The sequence below is a fragment of the Chamaea fasciata genome, unplaced genomic scaffold, assembly GCF_029207755.1.
Source record: "Chamaea fasciata isolate MVZ Bird 193981 ecotype frontalis unplaced genomic scaffold, bChaFas1.0.hap1 SCAF_16, whole genome shotgun sequence".
In the NCBI taxonomy this organism is placed as follows: domain Eukaryota; kingdom Metazoa; phylum Chordata; class Aves; order Passeriformes; family Sylviidae; genus Chamaea; species Chamaea fasciata.
The window spans coordinates 16,762,631-16,777,403 of NW_027094101.1; positions in this window are offsets into that span (position 1 = coordinate 16,762,631).

The following is a 14,773-nucleotide window of genomic DNA, read 5'->3' on the forward strand; positions in this document are numbered from 1 at the left end:
CGTCTCTCCCTGGTGGGCCAAGCTTGCCCTCAGGGTCCAGATCCTTTATGGGAACTCACTCACATTTCACGATTCTGTCACCCCAGCCAGCAACGTAACAGTTTTTCAGCTCCGACACTTTCACTGCAGGACCAGGCAGGCAGGCGGTCTGAATGGTGGAGCTGCACTGGACTGGCCGATCCAGTTCCAGCAAGGCGATGTCGTTATACTCAAGGTCAGGGATGTATTTTTCATGAATAATCAGCCGCTTAATCCGGCGCACTTCCACACCAGGGCCCGACTGGCCCAACGAGGTGGCCCCAAGAACGATGGCCCACTCGCTGATGGGACTGGAAGGCAGATGGAGAGAGGGGTGAGGGCGAGTAGAATCACGTGCTGTAACACCCCAGCCCTTCCTGCCTTCTGCTTCCTGAGGCAGAGAGGAAAACAGCACTCCACAGAGTGAAAGTAGGCTTGAGCTATATTGAGCTGCAGGCTGCTAGGAAGCGGTGGCATGAACCCAGTCGTCTCCCTGAGCAGTCTCTCAGCTGGGCCCTGCAATGTCCTGGCACTAGGCACATGCAAGGAAATGGGATGGGAATAGCATGCACTGGTGGTGTGGGGATATCCCTGTGCCCAGGTCCGACTTACTTTGTGATGTTGACAAAGCAGTGGGCAGCTGAGAGCAGCCACTTTGCGCTGATGAGGGTCCCTCCACAGATATGCACCGATACCGGTGGTTTCCAGACGCAGCGGATACTGGCGATCCCAGCCCAGGCCCCAGACCCTGGCATGACATCTGTGCCACCCACAACGCGTGATGAGCTGAAGGTAGTACCCATGGGCCGCAGCCCACAAGTCTGTCTGGAAGCAGAAAGTCGTTAGTGTCCCATGAGAAGGCCTGCTGCTGTGCTGAAGGTCAGCCAGCTTCCCTCCTCACAAGGCTCTGGTTGCAAAGCCAGCAGGGAGCTGCCTGGGATGTCCACATGTTTGCCCATTTCTGCTTTAGCCCCTTAGACAACTGGTGCCAGCAGCCTGGCCAGTGGTGATAAACGGAGACTCCCACCTACTTTGGGAACTGCTGTGGCCACAGGTGGCAAGCGGGCACCCACAGGGAAGCCCCTAAGCCTTTGCCCGGGCCCCCAAAGAGCCTGAGGCTACTTACCCACAGGCGCCATGTGCAGGCCCGCACAGAGCCAGTAGGATGAGGATGCACAAAAAAATCATTGCCGTCACAGCTGCAAGTCAGCTGCAAGGAGAGAGAGCTTGACACCTCCAGGGCAGCTGCCAACGTAATGCCAACAGAATTTGCTTTGCCGCAGTGCCCTCGGCCCTAGGCCTGATGTCACAGAGGGACTGGTTCCATGTTCCAGACACGGTGCTGGCCGCTGCAGGCAGGGGGGAAGGGCAATTTAGAGGCCTAAAACCACAGAAAGGTCTGGATTGGAAGGTACCTTAAGGACTGACTAGTTTCAAACCCCAACCATGCACACAGAGGCCTTCCACTACACCAGGTTGCTCAGAGTCCCATCCAAGCTGGCCTCAAATGGTAAAAGGAATGGGGCATCCACAGCTTCTCTGGGAAACATGTGCCACTCTTGTGCTAATGATACAAGATTTTGCTTGACATCCAAAACTACAGAATTGGCAATAACAACAATTCAAAGCAACACACATTCTGATTTTTAAAAAGTTTGTGACATTGCAGGACTACTACTGTAGCAATCCACATCACTCACTAATCTCCTTGGGGCTATATGGGCACTGCATAAGATCTTCTTCAGGCTAGCTGTGCTAGCCGTTCTGAGAGAAAGTGGCATTGTTTAGCAAGACCGCCTTTTTCCAGACCTTTTGTGACTTTTTTTTTTCTTTTTTCTTTTTTTTTTTTAAATTTCAGGCCATTTAAGCGCATAATTTAGCTAAATGCATCTTCCTTAGAGGGATCCTGCCTTTGAAAATGGAAGTGTGGGAGAAGAAAGCAGTCTATCCTTATGCAGAGGTGAAACAGGTGTTTCTCTTCCATGGCTCTGGGCAAGCCTGCACAGACCTAAGGGTAAGGGCCTAGCCCAGTGTTTATGGCTGACCTGGTACACCCCTGATGCCCGCTTTGACTGTGAGCATGATAGTCACAGTAACAGGATGGAGTTTTGTCTTCTAATCCCAGGTGGGTAGAGCTCATCCTCAGGACCACGTAGGATGACCAACACATCCTTCATGACTCGTTCTCTGAGCTGGATGAGATCTGTATGAAAGAGGCTGAAGATGCCGAGTGCAAAGAAATGGCAAGGTAAATCCCTGCTGCCGGCTGCGATGGGAGAGAAGTACCCATGCTGGCAATACCCTCGGGCTCTGCCTTCTGCTCTCTGGAACACTTTCTGCAGCTGCTGATGGAAGCAGCCTTCTCCTCTTGCCAGCCCAGAGCTTTAGCAATGCAATTGGAGACCTGGAGCTGAAGAGGAGATGAATGACAGTATCAAGTGAAGGATCATGCCCTATGTGGCTACTCTCTCCTTGCACAGCCTCTGAACTGAGGAGCTGCACCACAAATGAAAGGATGCTGCTGGACAATTGTGCCAACAGCATCAAAGACACTGAAGGTAACGCGGGAGCCACATCCCTCTGGGAGTGGCCGAGCTTGGTTTGTCGCATGGCCCTTCACTCCCAAATCAACCTTGCCCCGAAGATGCATCCTTTTTCACAAGTCCCATTGGATCTTTAAATTCTGTAGTCATCATCTCTCTAGTATTGCGAAGGCTGGCTCATTAAGTCAATTCCTAAGGCATCCAAGGAAACATTTGCTTACCACACTTCAGCCTATTAGTCGGCATTTTGTACAGTCCCTAACACTTGGTGGCCTACAGCTGCTAGTCTCGTTTCCTAAGTACTGCTTAGTTATACAAAGAATTCCATAGTCCTGCATTACCTGGGTTAGTTGGAACAGTTCAAGTTTTCGTCCTGCACCTATGGCTAAGCTTAACTAGCCAGAATAGCTAGGCATGCTCACACGAGCGACACCCAAGGTTTTCTGCCTCTCATGCTGGAGTGGCAGTCCTCACCTTCCCTTGGAGGCTTTCTCATAGCCCTCCTAACACTGGGGTTTCTGCTCTTTGTCTTGCACTGACACCTCATCCTTTTCTTGACCCTCACCCTGCCTTAAGCCCATGTCCAGCATGAGCCTTGCCAGCCAAGGCTGTCTACCTTGCACCGGGTCTTAGCCATTTCAGTCTTCATCAATTCCCAAGACATTCAAAAAACAGGAGAATTGTATTGATGCATTTCTCATGGAAGGAGGAGATGACTCCAGTACAACTTATGAATAGGGGTGGAGACTCCCTAACAGAAAAACAATTTTACAACCTCTACTACTGACAGAACAGAAGTATGCATATGCAACAAACGGTCAAATGCACAAAAACTCCCCAACTTTCCAGATTTTCTTGGTACACTTTCCTGTCTCAAACTCAGCTCTATGTTATTGCTTCATAGTTGTTCCTAAAGCATTTCAATAGGGTTCTGTATATTCCTCCAGGAGAGGCTGCAGCACCTGCACCATGACCTCCCCATCTGGACCGCAGAGGCACAGGGCATACAAGATGCTGTTCTCTGCTCTCACTGCCAGCCACCGCTGGGACCCATAGATTGCCTCCAGCCTCTGGCGCAGCCAGGGCAGCATAGGGTCAAGAACATGCTCTTCTTTTTGGAAAAGTTCTGCCCAGACCTTGGCAGCAGGCTACCCACAGCCTCTGCCCCTGCAGGCCCCTGCTCAGCTGGGGAAGGTGTCCCTTGCACAGGAAGCGCTCCTGGGCGCTGGCAGCTGTTTCCATCCAGGAGGCCAAGAGATCTTTCTGCCTCTCTCTTGGTCTCTGGTGATTCTCCCTGGGGTGTGATGACACACTCGAGGTATTTTTGTTCCCGCAGAGAAAACCTGACAGACTCTATCAATCTTCTGCAGAGTGGGCACTCTGCTTTCTTCTCTGCCCAACGCAGCATGCAGCCCATGCAGAACTCATGGCCACAGGGTATGGCATAAGCAACACCCTCTTGCTCATCATGACAAATGGGGCAGCTGCACTCTGTCCCCATGGCTCTGTCTGTTCTCCGTGGCAATTCAGGGAGTCCTGAGAAGCTGCTCCCCATCACTGGCACTACCAAAGAATCTCACACACTGCAACAAAATGGAGAAACCTTGGTCTCTTCCTGTCCCAAGGAGCAGATGAAAAAATGCCCAAGCCCCTGGACAAGGATATCCTCCTGACTCCTCAAGCCCTAATGACCTTCTCACTACCACCCTGGGGAGACTCAGCCTTCAAGGTCTTACAGGCAAGCTTGACAGGCTGTGACTTTCCTGAGAGCGTGGAAAGATGGTCTCGGGCAGCTGAAATCGTGTAGGGTTGAGACTCCTGTCTGTGAAAAACAGGTGTTGGGATTAAGTGGTTCAACAATTTGGAGGTCCTGAATTTTTAATTAAATCTCTGGAGGCTGGATTTTTCCTTTCTTTCTATCTTTTTTAAGTTCACTCTTGAATCAGAAAATGTTATTCATTGAATGCAGTTTTTATAAGGGGGAGGTTCTCTTCCAAAGTGAACGCTGTGGGCAAAAATTTAATATGGCCTTAGCAGGCACTGCGCACGTCAGCTGGGTACGCTGGTCAAGCATCACCTCTGCAGGTGATCTCTAGGGAAGAGTAGATGCGTGGCTTTGCTCCCCACTGATGACTCTTAGGGGCTCTAAGAACCTATGCACCCTTGATGACCAGAGCTGCATAAGATATTGCAAGACACTTAAAGAGCAGAATTGCCTTAAACACCAATCACAGAACCACAGAATCGACTAGGTTGGAAAAAAAACCATCTGAGACCATTGAGTCAAACCTATGACTCAACACCACCTTGTCAACCAGACCACAGCACTAAAAGCCATGTGCTATCTTTGCTTAAACACCTCCAGGTGACTCCACCGCCTCCCTGGGAAGCCTATTCCAATGCCCAAAATCACCCTTTCTGTGAAGAATCTTCTTCTCAATGTCCAGTCCCAACTTCCTGTGGTACAGCTTAAGACTTTGTCGGCTTCTCTTGCTGCTTGCCTGGGAGAAGAGACTGACCCCCACTGGGCTATACCCTCCTTTCGGGGACTTATAGAGGTTGGTACGCTCACCCCTGAGCCTTCTCTTCTCCAAGCTAAGCAACCCCAGCTCCCTCAGCTGCTCCTCATAAGACACGTGTCCCAGACCATTCACTATCCTTGTTGCCCTCCTCTGGACCCATTTGAGCATCTCAACGTCCTTCCTAAACTGAGGAGCCCAGAACTGGACGCAGCACTCAAGGTGCGGCCTCACCAGTGCTGACTACAGGGGAAGAATGACCTCCCCGCTCCTGCTGGCTACACCATTCCTGATCCAGGCCAGGATGCCATTGGCCTTCTTGGCCACCAGAGCGCACTGCTGGCTCACGTTCAGCTGCTGTCTCCAGTACCCCCAGGTCCCTTTTCTGCCTGGGCACTGTCCAGCCACATCAACCCCAGCTTGTGGTGCTGCAGGGGCTTGCTGTGATTCAAAGGCACGACCTGGCACTTGGACTTGTGAAACCTCCCATTGTTGGATTCAGCACACCTATCCAGCCTGTCCAGGTCCCTCTGCAGAGTCCTCCTACCCTCTAACAGAGCAGTGCTTGCTCCCAGCTTGGTGTCATCTGCAAGGTGATCCCCTTGTCCGGATCATCAGTGAAGATATTTAAACAAGACTGGTCCCAACACAGACCCCTGGGGGGCTGCACTAAGTGACTAGCCCCCATCTGGATGCAGGACCATTCACCTCCAGTCTCTGGGCCTGGCCATCCAGCCAGTTCGGAACACGGCTCCTGCCCAAGCTGTGGGCTACCAGCTTTTCCAGGAGTGCGCTACGGGAGATGGGGTAAGAGGCTTTGCTGAAGGCCAGGTATACAACATCCACAGCCTTCCCGTCATCCACCTGGCGGGTCAGCTGGTAACAAAGGGAGATCAGGTTGGTTAAAGCACAACCTGCCCCTCCTAAATCCCTGCTGGCTGGGTCTGATCCCTCAGCTGTCCTGTAGGTGCTGCGTTATCGCACTTAAGATGATCTCTTGTTTAACCTTACTGAGTACCAAGGTCAGGCTGACAGGCCTGTAGTTTCCCATGTGCTCCTTATGGCCCTTCTTATGGATGAGCATCACGTTGGCCAGCCCAGTCGTCTTGTTACCCAGGACTGATGGTAAATGATGGAAAGCGTCTTGGTGAGGTCTTCTGCCATCTCCTGCACCACCCTGGGATGAATCCTGTCTGGTCTCATCGACTTGTCAGCATCTAAGTGGCTCACATGGTCACTAACTACTTTCTCCTGGATAACAGGAGAGGCTGTTCTGTTCCCTGCTCCCCATCTACGAGTTCAGGAGGCCAGTTGCCTTGAGGACAACCCGTCTTTTTGTTGAAAACTGAAGCAAAGAAGATGCTCGGGACCTCGGCCTTTTCCTCATCTTTGATAACTATATTCCCTCCCTTATGCAATAAAGATGAGAGATTCTTGCCCCTCCAAGATGCATTAAGATTATTGAAAGGCTTTGCCCACTGTGACAAACTCTCCAAAGAAGCAACTGCTCATCGGCAGCAACTGAAGCTCCCCCTCCCTGAACATGCCTCTGTGAAACTTGGGCTGTCAGTTAACCCACCCGAGAGGAATGTGAGGTAGGATTGGATGCGCTCTCAGACTAGCGGGAGGAAAACAGATACTGGAGGAGCACTGATACTGGACAGAAAGAACCCACACTCAAAGCCAACAAAGCCACTCTGTTGAGAAGCAACTCTGAGTGGGTAACTGTAGCCAATGAGCATTGATTCCTTTGTTGGCTAAAATGCCTAAATAGCAAAAAGGTTTGAATGCCTGGGGGAACCACACCAGCAAGAAGACCAGGGTGAAGAAAAGATGCAAGAGGATGCTTTCTGGATCCAAGTGCGGTGATAGCTTTCTACTTCAACTGTCTCACTCTTTCTCTCCCTCTGGCCCTCCTCTCTTTCCTATTTCTATCTCTCTACCTCATGCTTACTGTTAAAGAAAATCCATGCTATTGACTTCGGCACATGCCTCTTACCTTCAGGTAGAGGCATGTGCCAATAATCGGATCATAAAAGACGTGCTGGTACAACAGACTGCTGCTGTGAGGGGGTGAGATGTGCAATTGATCCTTGGCCCAGGGATTGGCACTGGAGAAGGCAGATGCAGCTCTTCCCTTCCCTGGAGTGTTTGTGCATTGGTCTTACACGCCACTCCTATGTGGAAGGGAGCAACAGAGGTTCGTCGATGTTCACGGATGGAAAAGAATGGCAAAAAGCAAAAGGGTCCAAAAAAACCTCACCGCTTTTTATTAACAAACTACACACTCAGCATGGCAATTGGTATATGTTTTGCCACTACCTTCTAATAATAAGACAGAAGACTAAAAGAAAAGAGGGAAGAAGAAGGGAAAGAGGAATCGCGTAGGAGAGGAAAGAAGATTAAAGTCCTGGGTCCAGCACCGATCCAGCCAACAGGTGTCCAGGGTCCTGAGAGAATGCCACCCGGCCTCTGTGGTGGTACATTTTTCTAGGTAAGTTTTCCCCATTCTGGGATTAGGCTCCTCACTCTTCGTACAAATGAGTTGGCATGTGCAGCCTAGTATTCTAGACTTTTCTGGAAATGGGCTGGGGGGCTTTGGGTTTGTTTTCTTTTTTTTTTGTGGTCTTGATTCTCCATCTACTGGTCTTGCTTGCTCCTTGACCCCACTCCTGCACTTAAGCTGTTCTTTATGTTGTGTGGTCACTACAGACTGGAACAGGAACTTCAGCTCCAGAATGGGGCTGGCCTACGTTCAATACAGCTCCCCTTTCCAGGCACATGCTGTTATAACTCGTTTGCTTGATGGCTGTTGGTGTTCAGGGCACAGCAGTGCATGAACTCTTTACTGCTTAGGTTTCTACATGGGCCAAAAAACCCAGTTGCCATCTGATGGGGACAAAAACCATCCTTAGGGCACAGAGCAGAATGAAGGGCTTCACATTTTTGATGACAGGGCAACATCTGCACCCTTCTTTTCTTTTCTCTTGTTTTCCTAGTGTTGTGTTTCTTGAACTTGTTTTTGCAAACTTAAGGTGCCAGATGCTACTCTTCAGCTGTAGACGTACCAATAGCTGTGGGGAAGGCATTGATCTGTACGGAAGGGAGTGTGAAGCCAAATTCTTCCTAGATGAGTATGAAGGGATCCCTGAGTTCAGGGCTGCTTGGGCAAAATCAAGCCAGCGGGATTTTAGAGAATTTGGATGCAAATTTGTCGCAGAGCAGAAAATACAGATCTCCTTTTGAGTTTGCTTCCAATTTAATTCCGTTTAATGCAATTCAAATTAATAGAACTCAGAAGGAAAGGGTTGTGGTCTACTATAGCCTGAACTGCAGCTGGTCCATTTTGCCGTTCAAACAATTTTTCCCTTTAGGTACAGCAAGATCTCCTTCAGCAGATTAAAGAATTGGAGCAGCTTTGCCCGAGGAACTGGACAGGGTTGAGTTGGTCTTGGAGGTAGTGTCTGCAGGGGGGTTGAGGTGTAGGCTGGTGCTGGCGTAATTCCTGGTACTGGCCTTCTTCCCACTGTAGTCCGGATCCAGTCGTAGTAGTACTGAGTGGAGCTGGAGACTGCAGGCCGTTTAGGTCTAGCACAGCCTACTCCCCAGCTGGTCACACCAATTTGCCAGAAGAAGCCGGCATGCTTATCTTGGCAGACAAGAGGCCCCCCGCTGTCACCCTGGAGCAGAGCCGAGAGGATTAAGGTGCCTCTGTGTGCCCCTGTCAGCAGTCGGAGTTGGTTGCTTTACTCTCTTCAGCCCCTGCCAGAAGAACTGGACTCCTGGCTGAGCAAGGCCCTGCTCAAGTGCTGGAACCTGTAGAACCTCAGCACCCTTGGGAGCAGGTTGGGGGCCTGTCAGGTGAGGCTCTCTGTCTCCCCTGTGCTTGGATGCTTCAGGGTTAGCATCTGGACCCCACAGAGCAAGGACCCACGGATGGGAAAGGGGGCAGAAGCTTCAGCGGCAGTGCAGAGCTGGGGCTGGGAGAGCAACTGGTCAGGGAAAGCACGCGCTGGGCTGTGCTTGGGTGCTGGGATGAGGCTGCCTACACTGCTGGGGGCTGGGGGACTCGGCATGCTCCTACCTGGCAGGTGCCAACGCCGCCCTGGCCAGCACACACGTGGAAGTCATAGATGTACCCATGCAGCCACTCACTACTGTTGCAGAGCTGGTTAGGGACCACTTGCACCTTGGCCTGCTGCAGGATATCTCTACCTGAAGCTGTGAGCAGAGAAAGGAATGAGCTCCCAGCAGCTCTTTGCCCGTGTGTTGAAGTTTTTCCCTAGAGGCTTGCTGGCCTCTAGAGAGGTGTTGGGAGTGCTGTGTCGCTGCTGTGTGGCATTGGGCAGCAGGCCAGGCCAGAGGCATATGTCCCACGGCCTAACTCTGCTGTCAGGAAGGCCCAGCCGTCTCTCCCTGGTGGGCCAAGCTTGCCCTCAGGGTCCAGATCCTTTATGGGAACTCACTCACATTTCACGATTCTGTCACCCCAGCCAGCAACGTAACAGTTTTTCAGCTCCGACACTTTCACTGCAGGACCAGGCAGGCAGGCGGTCTGAATGGTGGAGCTGCACTGGACTGGCCGATCCAGTTCCAGCAAGGCGATGTCGTTATACTCAAGGTCAGGGATGTATTTTTCATGAATAATCAGCCGCTTAATCCGGCGCACTTCCACACCAGGGCCCGACTGGCCCAACGAGGTGGCCCCAAGAACGATGGCCCACTCGCTGATGGGACTGGAAGGCAGATGGAGAGAGGGGTGAGGGCGAGTAGAATCACGTGCTGTAACACCCCAGCCCTTCCTGCCTTCTGCTTCCTGAGGCAGAGAGGAAAACAGCACTCCACAGAGTGAAAGTAGGCTTGAGCTATATTGAGCTGCAGGCTGCTAGGAAGCGGTGGCATGAACCCAGTCGTCTCCCTGAGCAGTCTCTCAGCTGGGCCCTGCAATGTCCTGGCACTAGGCACATGCAAGGAAATGGGATGGGAATAGCATGCACTGGTGGTGTGGGGATATCCCTGTGCCCAGGTCCGACTTACTTTGTGATGTTGACAAAGCAGTGGGCAGCTGAGAGCAGCCACTTTGCGCTGATGAGGGTCCCTCCACAGATATGCACCGATACCGGTGGTTTCCAGACGCAGCGGATACTGGCGATCCCAGCCCAGGCCCCAGACCCTGGCATGACATCTGTGCCACCCACAACACGTGATGAGCTGAAGGTAGTACCCATGGGCCGCAGCCCACAAGTCTGTCTGGAAGCAGAAAGTCGTTAGTGTCCCATGAGAAGGCCTGCTGCTGTGCTGAAGGTCAGCCAGCTTCCCTCCTCACAAGGCTCTGGTTGCAAAGCCAGCAGGGAGCTGCCTGGGATGTCCACATGTTTGCCCATTTCTGCTTTAGCCCCTTAGACAACTGGTGCCAGCAGCCTGGCCAGTGGTGATAAACGGAGACTCCCACCTACTTTGGGAACTGCTGTGGCCACAGGTGGCAAGCGGGCACCCACAGGGAAGCCCCTAAGCCTTTGCCCGGGCCCCCAAAGAGCCTGAGGCTACTTACCCACAGGCGCCATGTGCAGGCCCGCACAGAGCCAGTAGGATGAGGATGCACAAAAAAATCATTGCCGTCACAGCTGCAAGTCAGCTGCAAGGAGAGAGAGCTTGACACCTCCAGGGCAGCTGCCAACGTAATGCCAACAGAATTTGCTTTGCCGCAGTGCCCTCGGCCCTAGGCCTGATGTCACAGAGGGACTGGTTCCATGTTCCAGACACGGTGCTGGCCGCTGCAGGCAGGGGGGAAGGGCAATTTAGAGGCCTAAAACCACAGAAAGGTCTGGATTGGAAGGTACCTTAAGGACTGACTAGTTTCAAACCCCAACCATGCACACAGAGGCCTTCCACTACACCAGGTTGCTCAGAGTCCCATCCAAGCTGGCCTCAAATGGTAAAAGGAATGGGGCATCCACAGCTTCTCTGGGAAACATGTGCCACTCTTGTGCTAATGATACAAGATTTTGCTTGACATCCAAAACTACAGAATTGGCAGTAACAACAATTCAAAGCAACACACATTCTGATTTTTAAAAAGTTTGTGACATTGCAGGACTACTACTGTAGCAATCCACATCACTCACTAATCTCCTTGGGGCTATATGGGCACTGCGTAAGATCTTCTTCAGGCTAGCTGTGCTAGCCGTTCTGAGAGAAAGTGGCACTGTTTAGCAAGACCGCCTTTTTCCAGACCTTTTGTGACTTTTTTTTTTTTCTTTTTTTTTTTTTAAATTTCAGGCCATTTAAGCGCATAATTTAGCTAAATGCATCTTCCTTAGAGGGATCCTGCCTTTGAAAATGGAAGTGTGGGAGAAGAAAGCAGTCTATCCTTATGCAGAGGTGAAACAGGTGTTTCTCTTCCATGGCTCTGGGCAAGCCTGCACAGACCTAAGGGTAAGGGCCTAGCCCAGTGTTTATGGCTGACCTGGTACACCCCTGATGCCCGCTTTGACTGTGAGCATGCTAGTCACAGTAACAGGATGGAGTTTTGTCTTCTAAGCCCATGTGAGTAGAGCTCATCCTCAGGACCACGTAGGATGACCAACACATCCTTCATGACTCGTTCTCTGAGCTGGATGAGATCTGTATGAAAGAGGCTGAAGATGCCGAGTGCAAAGAAATGGCAAGGTAAATCCCTGCTGCCGGCTGCGATGGGAGAGAAGTACCCATGCTGGCAATACCCTCGGGCTCTGCCTTCTGCTCTCTGGAACACTTTCTGCAGCTGCTGATGGAAGCAGCCTTCTCCTCTTGCCAGCCCAGAGCTTTAGCAATGCAATTGGAGACCTGGAGCTGAAGAGGAGATGAATGACAGTATCAAGTGAAGGATCATGCCCTATGTGGCTACTCTCTCCTTGCACAGCCTCTGAACTGAGGAGCTGCACCACAAATGAAAGGATGCTGCTGGACAATTGTGCCAACAGCATCAAAGACACTGAAGGTAACGCGGGAGCCACATCCCTCTGGGAGTGGCCGAGCTTGGTTTGTCGCATGGCCCTTCACTCCCAAATCAACCTTGCCCCGAAGATGCATCCTTTTTCACAAGTCCCATTGGATCTTTAAATTCTGTAGTCATCATCTCTCTAGTATTGCGAAGGCTGGCTCATTAAGTCAATTCCTAAGGCATCCAAGGAAACATTTGCTTACCACACTTCAGCCTATTAGTCGGCATTTTGTACAGTCCCTAACACTTGGTGGCCTACAGCTGCTAGTCTCGTTTCCTAAGTACTGCTTAGTTATACAAAGAATTCCATAGTCCTGCATTACCTGGGTTAGTTGGAACAGTTCAAGTTTTCGTCCTGCACCTATGGCTAAGCTTAACTAGCCAGAATAGCTAGGCATGCTCACACGAGCGACACCCAAGGTTTTCTGCCTCTCATGCTGGAGTGGCAGTCCTCACCTTCCCTTGGAGGCTTTCTCATAGCCCTCCTAACACTGGGGTTTCTGCTCTTTGTCTTGCACTGACACCTCATCCTTTTCTTGACCCTCACCCTGCCTTAAGCCCATGTCCAGCATGAGCCTTGCCAGCCATTTCAGTCTTCATCAATTCCCAAGACATTCAAAAAACAGGAGAATTGTATTGATGCATTTCTCATGGAAGGAGGAGATGACTCCAGTACAACTTATGAATAGGGGTGGAGACTCCCTAACAGAAAAACAATTTTACAACCTCTACTACTGACAGAACAGAAGTATGCATATGCAACAAACGGTCAAATGCACAAAAACTCCCCAACTTTCCAGATTTTCTTGGTACACTTTCCTGTCTCAAACTCAGCTCTATGTTATTGCTTCATAGTTGTTCCTAAAGCATTTCAATAGGGTTCTGTATATTCCTCCAGGAGAGGCTGCAGCACCTGCACCATGACCTCCCCATCTGGACCGCAGAGGCACAGGGCATACAAGATGCTGTTCTCTGCTCTCACTGCCAGCCACCGCTGGGACCCATAGATTGCCTCCAGCCTCTGGCGCAGCCAGGGCAGCATAGGGTCAAGAACATGCTCTTCTTTTTGCCCAGACCTTGGCAGCAGGCTACCCACAGCCTCTGCCCCTGCAGGCCCCTGCTCAGCTGGGGAAGGTGTCCCTTGCACAGGAAGCGCTCCTGGGCGCTGGCAGCTGTTTCCATCCAGGAGGCCAAGAGATCTTTCTGCCTCTCTCTTGGTCTCTGGTGATTCTCCCTGGGGTGTGATGACACACTCGAGGTATTTTTGTTCCCGCAGAGAAAACCTGACAGACTCTATCAATCTTCTGCAGAGTGGGCACTCTGCTTTCTTCTCTGCCCAACGCAGCATGCAGCCCATGCAGAATTCATGGCCACAGGGTATGGCATAAGCAACACCCTCTTGCTCATCATGACAAATGGGGCAGCTGCACTCTGTCCCCATGGCTCTGTCTGTTCTCCGTGGCAATTCAGGGAGTCCTGAGAAGCTGCTCCCCATCACTGGCACTACCAAAGAATCTCACACACTGCAACAAAATGGAGAAACCTTGGTCTCTTCCTGTCCCAAGGAGCAGATGAAAAAATGCCCAAGCCCCTGGACAAGGATATCCTCCTGACTCCTCAAGCCCTAATGACCTTCTCACTACCACCCTGGGGAGACTCAGCCTTCAAGGTCTTACAGGCAAGCTTGACAGGCTGTGACTTTCCTGAGAGCGTGGAAAGATGGTCTCGGGCAGCTGAAATCGTGTAGGGTTGAGACTCCTGTCTGTGAAAAACAGGTGTTGGGATTAAGTGGTTCAACAATTTGGAGGTCCTGAATTTTTAATTAAATCTCTGGAGGCTGGATTTTTCCTTTCTTTCTATCTTTTTTAAGTTCACTCTTGAATCAGAAAATGTTATTCATTGAATGCAGTTTTTATAAGGGGGAGGTTCTCTTCCAAAGTGAACGCTGTGGGCAAAAATTTAATATGGCCTTAGCAGGCACTGCGCACGTCAGCTGGGTACGCTGGTCAAGCATCACCTCTGCAGGTGATCTCTAGGGAAGAGTAGATGCGTGGCTTTGCTCCCCGCTGATGACTCTTAGGGGCTCTAAGAACCTATGCACCCTTGATGACCAGAGCTGCATAAGATATTGCAAGACACTTAAAGAGCAGAATTGCCTTAAACACCAATCACAGAACCACAGAATCGACTAGGTTGGAAAAAAAACCATCTGAGACCATTGAGTCAAACCTATGACTCAACACCACCTTGTCAACCAGACCACAGCACTAAAAGCCATGTGCTATCTTTGCTTAAACACCTCCAGGTGACTCCACCGCCTCCCTGGGAAGCCTATTCCAATGCCCAAAATCACCCTTTCTGTGAAGAATCTTCTTCTCAATGTCCAGTCCCAGCTTCCTGTGGTACAGCTTAAGACTTTGTCGGCTTCTCTTGCTGCTTGCCTGGGAGAAGAGACTGACCCCCACTGGGCTATACCCTCCTTTCGGGGACTTATAGAGGTTGGTACGCTCACCCCTGAGCCTTCTCTTCTCCAAGCTAAGCAACCCCAGCTCCCTCAGCTGCTCCTCATAAGACACGTGTCCCAGCCCATTCACTATCCTTGTTGCCCTCCTCTGGACCCATTTGAGCATCTCAACGTCCTTCCTAAACTGAGGAGCCCAGAACTGGACGCAGCACTCAAGGTGCGGCCTCACCAGTGCTGACTACAGGGG